Here is a 16,715-nt window from a genome sequence, read left to right on the forward strand (position 1 = left end):
CCCACACTCACGGTAGGAGTGGGGCGGCCCTGACTGACAGCAGCTGTTTACGTATGGGAGGCCAAAAATGTAGAAGGATAATTAGAAGTCTTCTGAGGAAAGTTTCTCCTAATTTCTATTTACAATCTTGTTTTCCTATGTTCATCTTTCCCCGTAGTCTCTGAGGAATGATCTGTGTTCATTAAAACGCCCTTCTATCCATCTCCTGACATATATTAGTGGAGTGCAACCTTTTCATCCTTAGAAGTAAACTCATTTCCAAAAGGTTATCTCTTCACAATCAATACTTTTTATCTTGCAGACGAAAAAAAAAGGGGGGAGGGAGGAAATGGATTGTCATAGTATATTTCTGAAGCAGCTTTTTGACTTGCTTGTCTTTCAGCTTGCTTGTACTTTTCTGATTGAAACTGAGTCATTACCAAGCAAATAAATTTTACAAAAAGAGTTACCAATACAGAATTTATTAAGAGTGTGGGACTGCTATAAAGGTAGTTGTCCTCAATAGTTGCCTTCTATGGATATCAACATTTTGATTTTCTTTTATGATCTCTCACGGCTTTTCTCTGTGTAGCACTGTCTCTTGAAAGTCATGATTTAGGGTGCAAAAGTCTCAGTGTGAATGTTCTTGGCCATCTGCATTTTACCTGTTGGTTATTCAGACTTCCATTTTTGTCCTGCCTTTTGCATTGTTTACAGTAGCAGCCATCATAGTTTTCTTTCCCTGTAGAGGTAAATATCTCATTGTTACTACCATAAACGGTCACAGTAACTGTTGATGCTCATCCAGTGATGTGACTCGGGGCAGACACCTCATGTTACTCAACAAGCTGTAATTTTTTTAATTCCAACAAACATTAATTTTCTTAGACTTTATGAAAACAATTACAGAAGATACTTTGCAGCATTTTTTACCAAGTTATATACACTTTGTGTGGATTTTTTTAAGCTGAGCTGTGCTGCCAAATGTTTATTGGGTGCCCTCTTCTGGCTCCGATTATTAGTATGCTATTTGACATGAAAAAGGAGATGCGTTGGTAAGGAAATTATTTTTTAATGGAATTTGAGCTCTATATAACAGAAATGTCAAGCTATTAAAAGCTGTGCTCATATTTTCTATATCGCTAATAGTTTCTGATATACCCAAAATGTGCTGGTGTTGCAGATCCTGCACAAATGTGTAACACTTTTGACTTGTAAATGTCATTGATAAAGGATAAGTAATGATACAGTACAAACTTCTAGTAATACAATTTTTCATTCAGTAATGATTTAGAAATCTGATGTATAATAAGTTACTTTAAAATTAAGCATCAAGAACTCATTCCCTAACCTGGAATGAGTTTTCAGTCCGTGGCATGAACTCAGCTTCTACTATTCCTGAATAGTTCGAGAAACTCTTACACAAATGAGAAAACTAATGAGTCTGAAAAAAACTTTGATCTGCCTCTCTCCAAGAGAATCAAGATTTGGGACTGTAATGAAAGCAAATGAGTGCTTTTTCAGAAGTACTGGTTCTCCATTCCTTCTTGGCAGAACTGGCTACCGTATTATCCACAGGAGCTGCTCACAGTGATATTGGAACAGGTTTTACTGCTTTCAAATGAATATAGCATCCTACTTTTCTCTGTATCTGAAGCACAACACCCTTCAAAAATACACCTTCTTACTTATGCAGCATGTATCATGTCCCATGGTGCAAAAAAACCAATGTACAACAAAGTCCCTCTCCAAGGAGATCACAGAATCACACAGAATCATGGAATGGTTAAGGTTGGATGAGGCCACTATAGGTCATCTAGTCCAATCTCCTTGCTCAGGCAGGGTCCTCTAGACCAGCAGTACTCAGGCATATGTGCAGGCAGCTTTTGAATACCCCTGGAGAAGGAGACTCCACAGCGTCTCTGGGCAACCTGTTTCCAGTGCTCAGTCACCCACACAGTGAAGAAGTTCTTCCTCATGTTCAGGTGGAACTTCCTGCATTCCAGTTTCCACCTGTTGCCTCTTGTCCTATTTATTGCTCAGTACCACTGAGAAAAGCCTGGCTCCATCCTTCTGGCATCATCCCTTCAGATACTTACATACATTGATGATGTCCCCTCTCGGTCTCCTCTTCTCCAGGCTAGCCTAAACCAGCTGCCTCTACCTTTCCTAATAAGAGAGGTGCTCCAGTCTCCTCATCATCTTTTTAGCCCTTGCTACACTCACTTCAGCAGCTTCGTGTCTCTCTTGTGCTGAGGAGCCCAGAACTGGACACAGCACTCCAGGTGAAGCCTCACCAGAGCTGAGTAGAGGGGCAGGATCAGCTCCCTCAACCTGCTGGCAATGCTCTTCCTAATGCACCCCAGGACACCACTGGCCTTCCTGGCCACAGGACCTCACTGCTGGCTCGTGAACAGCTTGTTGTCTACCAGGACTCCCATGTCCTTCTCCACAGAGCTGCTTTCCAGCAGGTTGGTCCCCATCCTGGTGCAGGGGGTAATTCCTCCACAGATGCAGGACCCTGCACATGCCTATCATTGGACACAGTGTCAAAAGCAAAAACCTTGCTTAAGTCCAGATAGACAATATCCACTACTTTCCCCTCGTCTGTCCAGGTAGTTGTCTCATTGTAGAACGCAATCAGGTTGATCAAGCATGACTTCCCTTTGGTGAATCCATGCTGACTACTCCTGATCACCACCTTGTCTTCCACGTGCTTAGAGATGGCCTCCAGTATGAGCTGTTACATCACTTTTCAGCAACTGAGGTGAAGCTGACTAGTACGACCAGTGATGGATGACCAGGTGGACGACATGATGGTTCCCTGGGTTGTTCTTCTTGCTCTTTTGAAGACTGGAGTGACATTTGCTGTCTTCCAGTCGTCAGGCTCCTCTCCTATCTCTACAGCCATTCAAAGATAATTGTGAGCGGCCTCGCTATGGTGTTCATCAACTCTCTCAGCACTCATGGATGGATACATCCTGTCAGGGCCCATGGACTTGAGGGTGTCAAATTTGATTAAATGGTCTCTAACCCAGTCCTCCTCCAAAGGAAAGTCTTTCTTTCTCCACACCTTCTCCCTGGTCTGCTGGGTCAGGAGTTCCTGAGGGATGGCCTTGGAAGTGAAGACTGAAACAAAGGAGGCAGGCAGTAAATCTGCCTTCTCTTCAACCTCTGTCACCAGGTTCCCTGTTCCATTCAGTAGCAGGCTCACATTTTTCCTAATATTCATTTTGTTATTGATGCATTTGAAAATAAAATATGAATAGAGCGTGGAATTAAATAAGAAAAGGAGAAAGTTCTTTTTAGAAATCGGAATGAGCAAAAAAGGGAAATGAAGTCTCGGAAAACCATGATGGCTCTTTCATTGATCACAGAAGATAAAAGTCTTAATCAGAATGTAATAGGATCTGGGGGAGAAACGTAGGAGACTCTCTAACTGGAGGAGAAACAAAGGGAGAAATTAAACGCACAATGCCTAGAAATTATTATTCTTCACATTCTCCTAAGGGTGAAACACTTGCATTACTTATCCTAACAGATTTTTTTTAATATATGATAATTTATAAATAGTTTCTGGAAAGAACATAATGAACTGACTGAGGATATGGTCTGTAAGCAATTGCTACACTCAAGTGCACTTGTATATGAAAGGGGTGAAAAGGTCCATAAATTATTTTCCTGGCAGACCAAGAATGAGCAAGTTGAAATAAGATCTTGGAAATAGTACTGGATACACAGAAAATAATTTCAGACAAGGGAAAAAAAAAAACCAACTCAGCCTTTTTTTGCCAGAGAGTCCCCTTCCAGTCAGATCTGAATATTGACCTCTCCTAATCTGGAACTCCGAAGGCCGTGGAAATGTATGTTCTTGTTGAACAATATCTCTGCCTTGTCTTGGAATAAGATAAGGGTTTCTCAACACCCTACAAGTGCGATTCTAATGTTAACTCACTTATTTAGGTAAATAATCTGAAGGGATTTTCCTAAGATTAACTGGTATCTCTCAGATAAGAGGTCCTATTTCTCAAAAGAAATGTAGGAAATTCAAAGGAAAGAGAATTTATATTAATTTATATGAAAATTCTCATTTTAAAATTATTTTTATAAACTTTCTGATTCTAAATTATTATTAAATTGATAATTATATTTGTTTTAATTATCTTTAATATTAAAATTAATGTTATTTATAGTTATGTTCATATGGTTACAATACATTTTAAATCATTACTATCTTAATTAAGAAAAAATAATTTTACATGAACCTTTTTTATTAAAATATCAGACTGTATGTCTGATATTTATTCTTTTTAGTTCCACTGAGTCACTGTAAAATGCATTTTTTTCATACTTCTAAGAAGGAACTTCCTTAAAAGTATGTGAGAAAAGTAGAATTTTTTCACTTCTTATTTTAAGGACTAAAATAAAGGAAATATAATACACATTTATAAACTCTTGTTGTTAAAGCTATTTTGAATGTGAATTCACAACCCTTTTTTATAACATAGGCTTCATTTAAATATAGAACATTTATAATTGGCCTTGTTCAGCACATCTCATGATGTATTTAAATATTACAGAAAGGTCAAGATAAAGAATTACTTATATATGAGAAGGAAAGACCTGAATAGACTTGAGCTCTGTTGCCTAGAAAATAGACATTTGATAGAGATCGGTCTGGTTTATGATCTATATCTATAAAGTCATGAATTGCACAGAGAACATGACTCATTATCTCATCTGCTAGGCACCATCAAATGAAACTGGTAGATTGTAGGTCCGAAATAAAGGGATATTTTTCCTACAGCACAACTGAATATGGGGGGGTTTGCATGAAATATTGTAGATGCAAAAGTTTCCATGAGTTCAAAGAACAAGAAGACAAATTCATGAAAGAAAATATTATTAAATACAATAATAACATCTCTGGCTCGGGAAGTTTCTAAACCACAAGTTCATTACAGAGAAATACCATTATGTACGCTCCTTGTTCTGATACTGGTAATACTTACAAGTACGTGGGGCTAGATAGACCTTTGGAGGTACAATTAATCTGATATCTTTCAGTTCACTATTTCTATTGCAGCTAGAGAAATGTGTAGATATTCCCCTTATCTTATAACAGAGTTCAGGAGCTGAAAAATGGAAAACTATGTGGAGCATGAAAAAAATTAGCACATATATTATCTAATGGCATGGTTCAACTTCTGCAAAAGACTTCTAGTCTGTTAGAGTGGGAACTAAAGTCATGATACCTTTCTATTTCTGTTTTCCAAGAGAAGGGAACATATCAGCCTACCCCATCTGTATTTGAAGAATGACACATATGAGGTAAGTCCGGCTGCACATCCTCTTCTGATCACAAAAGTTGAAACTTTAGTGAGGCTTCCTCTTTTATTTGAGAGAAAAACAAAACTATCCTTTTTTTTCAATCTTATTTATCCCCCCAGGTCTTGCTTGACATTTCTGCCTTTGAAGTTGTGAAAGAAAATTTGTGTTCACTCCTTCCAAACCATTGTCATGAGTCTTTAAAAAATGCTAGATATTTATAGGGCTATTATGGCTATCCTTAAAATGCACTTGAGCTGATATAGCTAGGAGGACCCATCTATTTTGCTCTCAGAGACACCAAGTCCCAGATTGCTAGTTGTCTACTCCTTCAATTGTAATGCTTTGGTCCTGCTTATTAGACCCAGTGCTCCACAAAGCAGTTCACTCCCTCTAATCACTTGAGTCAAAACAGCAAATACAACTTACACAAAAATTCGTGTTTTTTAAGCAATGAACTACAATCCAAGTATGCTTCAAGCTACCTCAGCCATTCATTTTCCTATTGAAGAAATATGAAGTAAAATGACACTGAAGAGGCAAAATTCCATTTTGCCTTCTATGCCTGTTTGTTCCATAACTGAAATCATGTGAGAAAAGCTTTTCTACAAAAGTTCATTGAAAATGAAATAGTGTCTTTGAAGATAGGAATATTATTCAAACATCACACAAGCAATTAACATCTATGAATAACAGAGGTCCTAGACCTACTTCCTTTCAAACCTTAATAAAGCATTTGAAGATTTGCCAGGATGTCATGCAAACCTGACACCATTCTCATCACAAAATTCTGCTTCTGTGGCTTTTAATGTCTGCATTTCTTCCTTCTTTTTATTGTTAGTGACTGAGTCATGAAATGCTAGTGAAAGAAGACAGCTGCATTTCCATTACCCTCTTTTACTGGTTGGTCATCAGAGAAAGACAGTTGCTTGTTACTGGTCTGAGTTGCTGCACAGCAGTCAAGACTTGTCATGCTTATTCTATTAGAAGAAGAAATGGATTGGATAAGCAAAGTCAAAGTAATGATCAGTGTTGTACAAAAGGAGCAACTGTACCAGGACATTCTCTATTTTGAGAAAAGCGTTTCTTCAATGCAGCTTAGTATACAAAGTCCAGTTCCCTGAAAACAGAGAGACAATGACCGGCAAATTACAGTTTCCTTCTGCACAGTTTCCAAACCACTCTTTCAGCCCTGGAAGTTCTCTTTCTATATTCAGTCAGTCTCTTTCTATATTCCCATTCACACTTGCTTATTCTGATGGCTTGAAGCTTTCTGGCTTTTTTCTGCATTTTACCATGGGTTTACGAAAGGCAGGTCCTGTTTGACCTGATCTCCTTTTATTCTGAGTCGGAAGGGACCCAGAAGGATCGTTGAGTCCAATTCCTGTCCCCGCACAGGACAACCCCAAAATTCCACTATGTGCCTGAGACCATTGTCCAAACACGTCTTGAACTCTGGCAGGTTTGGGGCCTATGACCAGGAGATCTGCTTCATCCATGAGGGAAAAACAGTGGGTGTAGCTACCTGGACTTCAGTAAAGCTTTTGGTACTGTCTCCCAGTATTCTCACGCAGAAGCTGGCAGCACATGGCTTGGGCAGGTGCACTCTTTTCTGAGTAGAAACCTGCCTGGATGGTCGTGCCCAGAGAGTGGTGGTGAATGGAGTTACATCCAGCTGGAAGCTGGTCACCAGTGGTGTTTCCCAGGGCTCAGTATAGGGGCCAGTCCTGTTTAGTATCTTCATTGATGATCTGGATGAGGGGATGGAGTGTACCTGCAGTCAGTTTGCAGGTGACACCAGGCTGGGTGGGAGTACTGATCTGCAGTAGGGTACGGAGGCCCTGCAGAGGGATCTGGACAGGCTGGATCCATGGGCTGAGGCCAATGGTATGAGGTTCAACAAGGTAAATTGCCGGGTCCTGCCCTTGGGTCACAACAAGCCCAGGCAGTGCTACAGGCAGGGAGAGGAGTGGCCGGAAAGTTGCTCAGGAAAAAAGGACCTGGGAGTGCTGTTTGACAGTGGCTGAACAAGAGCCAGCAGTGTGCCCAGGTGGCCAAGCAGGCCAAGGGCACTGTGGACTGTATCAGAAATAGCATGGCAAGCAGGACCAGGGAAGTGGTTGTCCCTCTGTGCTCAGCACTGGTGAGGCCACACCTCGAATCCTGTGTTCAGTTCCGGGCCTCTCAATTCAAGAAAGGCTGGAGGTGTTGGAGCAAGTCCAGGGACAGGTGACAGAGCTGGTGAAAGGTCTAGAGAGTAAGTCCTACGAGGTATGACTGAGGGAGCTGGGGTTATTTAGCCTGGAGGAAAGAAGGCTCAAGAGAGACCTTATCACTCTCTACAACTACGTGAAAGGAGGTTGACGCTAAGTGTGTGTCGGCCTCTTTTCCCAGTCAACAAGTGACAGGATGAGAGGAAATGGCCTCAAGCTGCACCAGGGAGGTTCAGATTGGACATTAGGAAGAATTTCTTCACTGAAAGAGTAGTTAAGCATTGGAATGGGCTGCCCAGGGATGTAGTGGAGTCACCATCCCTGGAGGTGTTCATGAAATGACTGGATGTGGCACTTAGTGCTGTGGTTTACTTGGCATGGTAGTGTTTGATTAAAGGTTGGACTTGATGATCTTGGAGGTCTTTTCCAGCCTTAATGATTCTATCATTCTATAAGTGCTTGATTTTCAAAAAAGATGAGGACTTACATATTTTTCAGCAAAAATGAATTTAAGCAGAGTTAGTAATTATGAAAGCAGGCTACTTTTACCCAAGTTCTTGCCAATGAATTAAAGTGTCTAAATTCAGGCACTCTCATTTTAAGGTGTAGACAGTTACAAACACCAGAAGACAGTACACCAGCAAAAGACTTCTAAATGGAGATGGACTTTCAGGCTTTCTGAAACAGCAACGGATTTAAGTTTTAAGCTACATAGGAACTCAATAGTTTGGCTGCCTAAGTGCATCCCTTCTCCAATACTTTGAACTTTTATCAATACTGCTCTTCATTTCTTTCTGTACATTGTTTGCCCTTTTTTAGTTTCTCTGAGTGGCACTCAACTTCCCATATGTCAGAAGTGCAGAGAAGATTTGATACCAAACACAGAGTAAGTCTCCGGAAGTCTCAAAAGTCTCCTCTTTGGAGACAGGAGACTAAGAGATGACCTCTTGTTCTGACCAACTCTGGTCTTTCTGATGTTCTTTTAGTTGAGACTATGACATGGAAGCAGTACAGGAAAATCTTTTCTAAATCATTAAGGGGAAAAATAGTATGAAAACTGCATTGAACAGAAAATGGTAAATCAGAAATAAATTACCTACTAAATACTGTTTTACAAGAAGGGTTGGAGGAATACCCAATAGCAAACCTTTCCATTATCTCCATAACACATAGGCTAAAGACACCAAATCTGATTCTCTAAAGATTTTTGTGTCATTTACATCTTTCATACCCATATAAATTATTTTCTAAGCCTCCTAGCAGCAAAATAAAAATTCATATTCATCAGGCATTTTTGCACATGAAGTTAATTTGAGATTTTTGAAGTAAACTTACCTTTGGCATTTAATTTAACTTATTAGCATTAGAAATCAGTGCTTTTGAAATGTTTTTTACATGAGCTGATTTCCTGGCCTGGCCGTCTCCCCTGCGAGACCCTGCCCCTCACTGAGCCCTGATTTGTAAGACAGAAAAAGACTGTCCAAAGATCCACATTATCCTTACAGTATGAAGAACTATATTATACTATGAATCAGTACCAACAGGAGATAATAAGAATATATTAAGTTTTGTTCTGTAATGGTTAATGAAAATCGTCTTGTCTGTCGCAGTTCCAACTTTGGGCACAAGAGGTAGACGTTTTCACATGAAACTTTCATCAGAGACTCAACATTATTAATCAGCTGTTATACTTCAGGATAAAGGATAGTCAGGAGCTGTTAATTTCCTCTTCTATCTTTTATGTAGGAATACATTTGCAAAAAATGAGATTAATTGCAAAGATGTAATGGGGAGAATGGAAGTAGCCGTGCATTTAAATATAATGGATTACCACGGTTATTTCTTTTGCCAGGGGATCTTAGGGTTTCAGAGGGGATGCAGTGTCTTGTTTATATTTTACTCTCTGGACAAAAATATTGTTATATGCACTTACATGCAATTATGAGACCAGATTACACACAGTGAAGCTGATTTTGTGGCAGACTGAGAGTGCGTGTCACTGGCATTCACCTGACCTGTGCTGACTCTAGTAACTTTCTGCATAGGTTGGGACTGTTTCATTAGTTATTTCATACTCACTGCAACCTAAGCACCTTAAAAAGCCCAGATTAAAAAGCCAACCTGACTAAAAGCCAAGAGTATCTGCATCGTCAACACTATTAAGTTTTAAATAGTATTATGTTTACATTATATGGTTTGTTTGGGTTTTTTTTAATAAGAAGTCATAGGGAGGAACTACTTGAGTCCAATAAAATATTTACATTTTTAACGTTGTGAGAACTTTTCTGTTCCTAAATATCATAGAGAAAGAGCAGCGCACTGCCTTTATTTATTTTCCATAGGGTTCCACACACACTGGTTAACTGCTACAGAGAAGAAGGATTATTAGATTTTAAAAGATTTTTGTATTAATGCAAACATGAGCATTGCTTTACATATTGACCTAAGTCAACCATTATTTTCAAAATATTACCTGTACTTTAATCTTCTCATAGTCACCTAAATATGATATTTGTTTCTCTAAAAGGCAGCAGTGTACTTTTTCACAGGCCTGTGTCTTACACAGACTCACAGTATCCAATGTAAAAACTAAAACTGAAATTTTAAGTAATTACTTGCCATTAATTTTCTGAAATCCTGTGGACTTACCCCTAGTTCTTATCCTATGCAGAAGTTTGTTTGTTCTGTTTTCTGTGACAATCCTAACTTTTCTGTGGTGGAGCTTTCCAGTGTTTAGATCATGAGCTTATGCAATTATTTTGTGATAATGTGTTCATTGTGAAAACTGACCAATGCAGATTCTTCTATCCAGTACACCCACTTTCTTCAGATGTTTTTGTGCTAAATTGTATCAGTTCATTTTTGCTCATAGGTTTGATACTGTAAGTACATAATCCCTGCTACAGCAGATGATTTATAATTGCCATCTCACGCACTGCAAAATACCAACCAACCAAAAAAAAAAAATTAGCTTTTTATTGGGCCTTGTAACATTCATTGGTTGACAGTCATTCACTGTATTCTAACAGGTTGTTAAAGTTGAAAGTGAAAAATAATTGATTTGAAGCAGTGTATTTGGCAATACTTCAGAAATCCCTGAAATTTTATCCTACTGTTTCACATCAGTGAGAGCATGAACATTATAACACTAGGTTATGTTAATTTAATTACTTTCTTCATACACATATAGCATTTTCCATGTCAAAGAAAACCAGTTGTGGAAAAATAACTGAAGAAAACCCCATCTAATGCAGTTTTGTACTTCCAAATTAACTTCATTCTTAAGAAACCCTTAGGATGAACAATCCAAATAGGTTCTGTTAATGCAGTGTTAATATTTCTGGAATTTAAGCAGGAAAAAAACCAGAACAAGACGGGCTTAAAAAGTAGAGGGCTATCACTGCTTGCTTCAGGGTGTTTCCAGAAACCTCCTTCAGCATAGACTGATTACAGATTTGGTAGGTAAGAGTCCATTCTAAGGAAAACCAGTCCTGCCTGCAGGAACTCAGTGTGACTTTGAATGAACTGCTTCTCATGTCAGCCAGGCTGTTTCATGCAGGGAAACCACAGAGATTCTCTGTCCTGTGCCCCAGGCAGTAAGAAGCCAAAAGCAGCTGGCCTGCAGTTCTGCTGCAATGTGTATTTCAGACAGATCAGATACCACAGAAGAGTTTTGCAGTGGTTCCCTTTTTTTGGCTTTGCATCCTGACTGACCCACTTGACACATTCTTAGTAACAAGGTCTGGAGCACACCTGGCATCCTGGTTCTTTAGTACATAAAGCAAGAGCAGCCTACTGGAAGGCTGAGTCATATATACCATAATATGGTGGTATATAAAATAAATGTAAACTACATCATATGAACAACAAATAAACTACATCTTATGAACACAAAAACTAGCTTTTGAATGTATGGGCATGCCTATGATATGCGATTGTTGTTTGTGAAGCAAATAGTTTGCAATATACTTACATGATAAATACAAAAAATAATGAGTTGCAGCAAGAAACTGAAGCACAGTGAAGTTACAAAACCAGGTAAGTTTGAGCTGAATGGGGTTTCCTGTTTGAGTACCCAAAATTTACCAGACAAGATTAGGTAAATGGAGCTTGTAGAAACAGTGGAAAATAATGGGATGATAAACTGTGATAGCTATTTCAAACTCAGCATCTGGTACCTTAAAACTAGGTGTGTGAAATTTAATGCTATGCAGTTTACACCTTTTCATGTTTTAGAATAACAATGTATGGAAAAAAGCTGAATATAGCTGAACTTAGTTGAGGGCCTGAAAACCTCCTAGTTTGTGCTTACCAGGTCCAGCTTGGAAGTGCTATAGGCTTTTTATATGTAACTGGAGAGGAGTACTCAAATTGCAGCTTTCATTTGAGGAGAGGTGATGGATACCTGGATATGGGAAAATTACCAAAAGAATAATTTAGGCCATTTTGCACAGGGAGAATGAAACTATTATCAAAATGAGGTTTGTTAAGATTTTTGGCAACAGCCCAACTGCTAATATTGATGGTTATTTAGTTCAGAGCTAAGTTTCTAGAAATTTCTTAATGTTTACTGGACATCCCTTTTTGGTATTAAAATGGTAACTAAATTGAGGTTAGAGCTAATGAGCCTGCCGTAAAAAAACCCTCTTCTTACAGTTAATAGCACAAATTTAGATTATCCTAGAAACATGATTACAAAAGGGTGGAATCGGTTAGCTAAACTATTTTAGCCACTTTATCTGGGACAGTAAAAATCACCCAGAAGTTTTGGTTATTAATTTTACTACACAAACTCTAAATCTGTGATTGAAATGAACATTGCTCTCTTTGCTGTCAGAAGGCACAAAATTTGAGGAGCTGGTTATGTTTTGCAAGAACTTAAATGGCCCCATTTTGCCACATATTTAAATCTGCCTGTCTCTTCCATCCATCCATTTGACTTGCACTAATCTAGAATTTTCAGATGTGTTTTTTGGAGGATGAAGCTCATTGCTACTCTTCCAGGACTGCCCTACTGCAATGCACTGCTTCTAAATTATGCTTAAGCATTACATTGTCCTACTTGCAAAAAGATGGAATTTCAATCCTATTGTCCAAGCTTTTATAGCTAATTGTGCACAGTTCGGTAAGTGGCAGGATCCCATTTAACATGTTGCCTAAAATCAGAAATAGAGGATATTTTGCTCTTCTTACTTAATTGTTAACAATTCTATTTTGCAGATTGCCTAGTAAATTGTTTCCTTGTTTCTTGCTTTCATTTATCTTAAAATTATCAGAGATATGTAGTAATTTGCTTCATATAAATGCGTATAATAACTAATCTCTTTATGAACAAAAGCTAGCTTTCGAAAAATATATCTCTATTTAATAAGAAGACTATTGCTACTCCTACCACCTTAACTGAGTATCTCCCTATCGCAAATCCTGAAAAACAATAGGCACTGTATGATTCAGAAAAAAAAATATTTTCATTGATTAGATTATATGAACATAATTTTCATATTTGTATTTGAATAGCAAGGAACTAACAAACAGATATTCTTTCCACAGCCTGGCTAAACTTTTAGAAATATACTAACTGATTTGAAATCCAGAAAGGTGCTCAAGGCACAGAAGTGTGTGCCAAATGACCATGATTTTGGAAACAGTTTTGCATCAAAACAGACAGCTACCAAATAACAAATATTAAAAAGAAAAGCTGTTCCTGAGACAGCTGCAATTTTGGTTCTATTGATGTGAAACAGAGCTTACCACCAGCAAAAAGACATAAAAATTGAAGAGAGGTATAATTTTTAAAATTAAGGTATATTTGCAGATTTCCTTTGCTATCCTGGAAGATTCATAAACTGTTCTAGAAGAAGCCTATCAGTCATCACCCAATACTTCTTGTTAAAATGGCAGAGAAAACAAAGGTATCAATGACACTCAAGATGGAACAGGAATCTACACAAGGAATAGGATTTATTACTGGACACCAAAGAATTTTGTTCTAAAATAGATATCTATGCTTGGTCGGTTGTATCACACACTATTTCTATTATTTCTGTGTCTAATTCTATTTCTATTGCTTACTGTTAAGTGTAGATGGTGTATTTGATAAATAGATCAGATGTTGAGAAATACGTTGTAAAATACTGGTAAGACAGGTTCATTTAGTCAAATGAATCCCGTCCAAGAAGAAATCAAAAACCAGGCAAGGTTTTGGAGATGTAAGTCAACTTTCCGCTCACAATATGTATTACTTGACCATCTGTCATGGATATGCAGTCACTGTACCTTTCATAAGCCTTGAAAACAAGAGGAAGAAAGGCAGGCAAATATACTGGAAAGTGTTCTAGTCCCATGACCAAGGGGAAAAAAAAAAGAAGTCAAATAATTCGTTACATAACTAGTTTGAAATTTGTAATTTCTATGGAGTCAGGCTGCATTTCAAGAAAGTAGTTAAAAGAAGTAGTACAGGACTATCATTTTCAGTTCTGCTATCAGTATAAAACTATTGTATTTTTTATTTAATTAATTATTTTAAGCATTAGTAATAGCTTAGAATTGCTAGCACGTCGAGAGAGCTGATCCTGTCCCTCTACTCAGCCCGGGTGATGCCTTTAAGACCCTTTTAATTTCTTATTTTTCTGATTTTGTAAGCTTTATAAGTTTTATAAGTGGTAAAAGTAGATTTTAGAAGCAGCAGTCCTTATCGCTCACCCTGTAGCACAAGTACTTTACACATTCCTCAACACTCTTACCCCATTCCATGCACCCCACATCAATCCTACCCCTGAATTCCGTAGAAATGTTTAGTCTTTTGTCAAGGCAAGGCCTAGGCTGTTTGGAGAACACTCATATCTTGGCCTGAAAACAGAACACAGTCAAGAACTGGGTGACTGTGTACCCTTTGTGCTCTGAAGATGGTGATGGTGATGAAGAGGTGGTCCCAAAAGGTCCCCAGACCCAATTCCCAGGGGGTGGGCCCAGGGCGGACCAGAGCAAAAGTAATGGGGTGGAACCACTTGGGATTGGACAGATAGTATTATAAAATGTAACATCTCAGGCACAGCCGGTGTGCGTGTCCTGTAACATCTATGCCTTGGCACAAATCAAACCCTTTCCTTATCTCACCCTCGCTGCTCCTGAGGTTTTTTCTTTAGCATCAGCTGGGCTGGCATCACAGGTGAGGCTTCACCTGGCATGCTGTATCCAGTTCTGGGCTCCTCAGAACAAGAGAGACATGGAGCTACTGGAGTGGGTCCAATAGAGGGCTGTGAAGGTGATGAGGGGACTGGAGCATCTCTTTTATGAGGAAAGGCTGAGGGAACTGGGCCTGTTCAGCCTCAAGAGGAAATGACTGAGAGGAGACTCCTCAATGTATACAAGTATCTGATAGGAGTCTGTCAAGAGGACATTTTTTGTATAGCCAGGCTGTTCTCAGTGATGCTGAGTCCCTGACTGGGACAAGAGGCAACGGGCAGAAACTGGAACACAGGAAGTTGAGGAAGAATTTCTTTACTGTCTGGGTGACCGTGCATTACAACAGATTGCCCAGAGAGGTTGTGGAGACACCTTCTCCAGAGATATTCAAAAGCTGTCTGCACATTCCTTAGTACGGTTGTTCTAGGAGACCCTGCTTGAGCAAGGAGATCGGACTAGATAACTACCAGTGGCCTCATCCAACCTTTACTATCCTATGTAATTCTGTGAACAAGAAAAGATACGTAAGAGACTGAAAACAACTTTTTCGCAACTTGAAAAAAAGAGAAAGCGTTACAGAAACTTAGAACTTTATCAGTTCAATTTTACTGGGATAACCAAAAGAGAGATGAAAGGTGCCTTTTTTTAGGATGTGCCTGTATCTCATCGGGGGAAAATAAAACTTAATAAAGAATGAAGTCACCTAAGGTATGCACAATAGTGATGAATTGAAATTAAAGCCATAAAATACAGAATAAGCTGCCTATCCATAAAATTAAAGTGGCTAGTTACTGGAACAAAAAAAAAAAAAAAAAAAAAGCCAACATATTTACAGATGAGGACTATGTGCTTATTTTCTTCAACAGACTCCAGTTGCTTGGTTTAAATTCCACTTGTTTGGCTCAAAACTGGATTAACCAGATAAAGATTTATGGCCCATGGGAAATCTAAGTCACTGAAGTCATTAGCTGACCTTTGACAACTGTGATTCTGTGATTTTTATGTTTTAGAAAACAGACATTTACTGTTAGTGTAATATCTTCATAGAAGATATGAAGAAAGCCTCATACACTTTTTGTCCTATTCTCTCGTGATCTGAATCTAACAAATCTGGGGCAGAATATGGAGCTTGTAGATGTGTATGCAATTTGAGTAAAGCAGTTCTATATACAAGTCACTATTATAATAACCTAGCATTTTATTACTGTGTCAGCCAAGTAAATGCCTTTGTTCTTCATAACCTTAAAAGTCATCTATCCTGAGATTTTTGAGTAGTTATCCTCTCCTTTCCAGTACCATCAGTATGTAAAGGACTCAAACCTAGTCCTGGAAAGGAGTTACTGTATGGCCTACACTGTGGGTGGCTAATACTTAATAATGAAGATACTGAAAGATGATTTAGTAAGCTGATGAATGGTGATGAACAGCTACTTAATTGCAAAGGAGAAAGTTAATTCACTTCTGAAGTGTCATTATTTAAGTAATGCTTGTCTGTTCAACAGGCATCTACTTAACAGGGATGTTATTAAAGCTAAATTACAGCAAAGCTGTGAGACATCTCCATCTAAATAAGACAGGCAAGTCAAAATGAGTGATGAGATACTCATTTTACAAATTTTTAGCTAAGCCACTTATTATAATTACTGTTGGATGCTATGGCTTTCATTGCTTCATTTGTCACTTTGTGTGTGGAGCCATCTGATTTGTATTTTTGTTGTTCTAAGTAAATAACTAATATAGAATTTTTTTATTTAAACAATTATTTAGTTGAAGAAGTGATATGAAAACAGGAAGAGTTATGAAGCAACAGAAATCAGGGTTTAATAGGAATTAAATTAATCTCAACTGTCAGATGAAAATAGGCCCATGAAAATACCTATCTTAAATATTGTCTCTCATGGTTGCAACAGAAAAGCTTTAAAATGTAATAAAATTGCTACCTGAAGGATATAAAGAATATATAAGAAAAGATATTAAAACTCTTCTCTTGCTATTATTTAAATCTAGCTG

Source organism: Pipra filicauda, unplaced genomic scaffold (genome assembly GCF_003945595.2).
Source record: "Pipra filicauda isolate LSUMZ 115617 unplaced genomic scaffold, ASM394559v2 scaffold43_size3849885_pilon, whole genome shotgun sequence".
NCBI lineage: Eukaryota > Metazoa > Chordata > Aves > Passeriformes > Pipridae > Pipra > Pipra filicauda.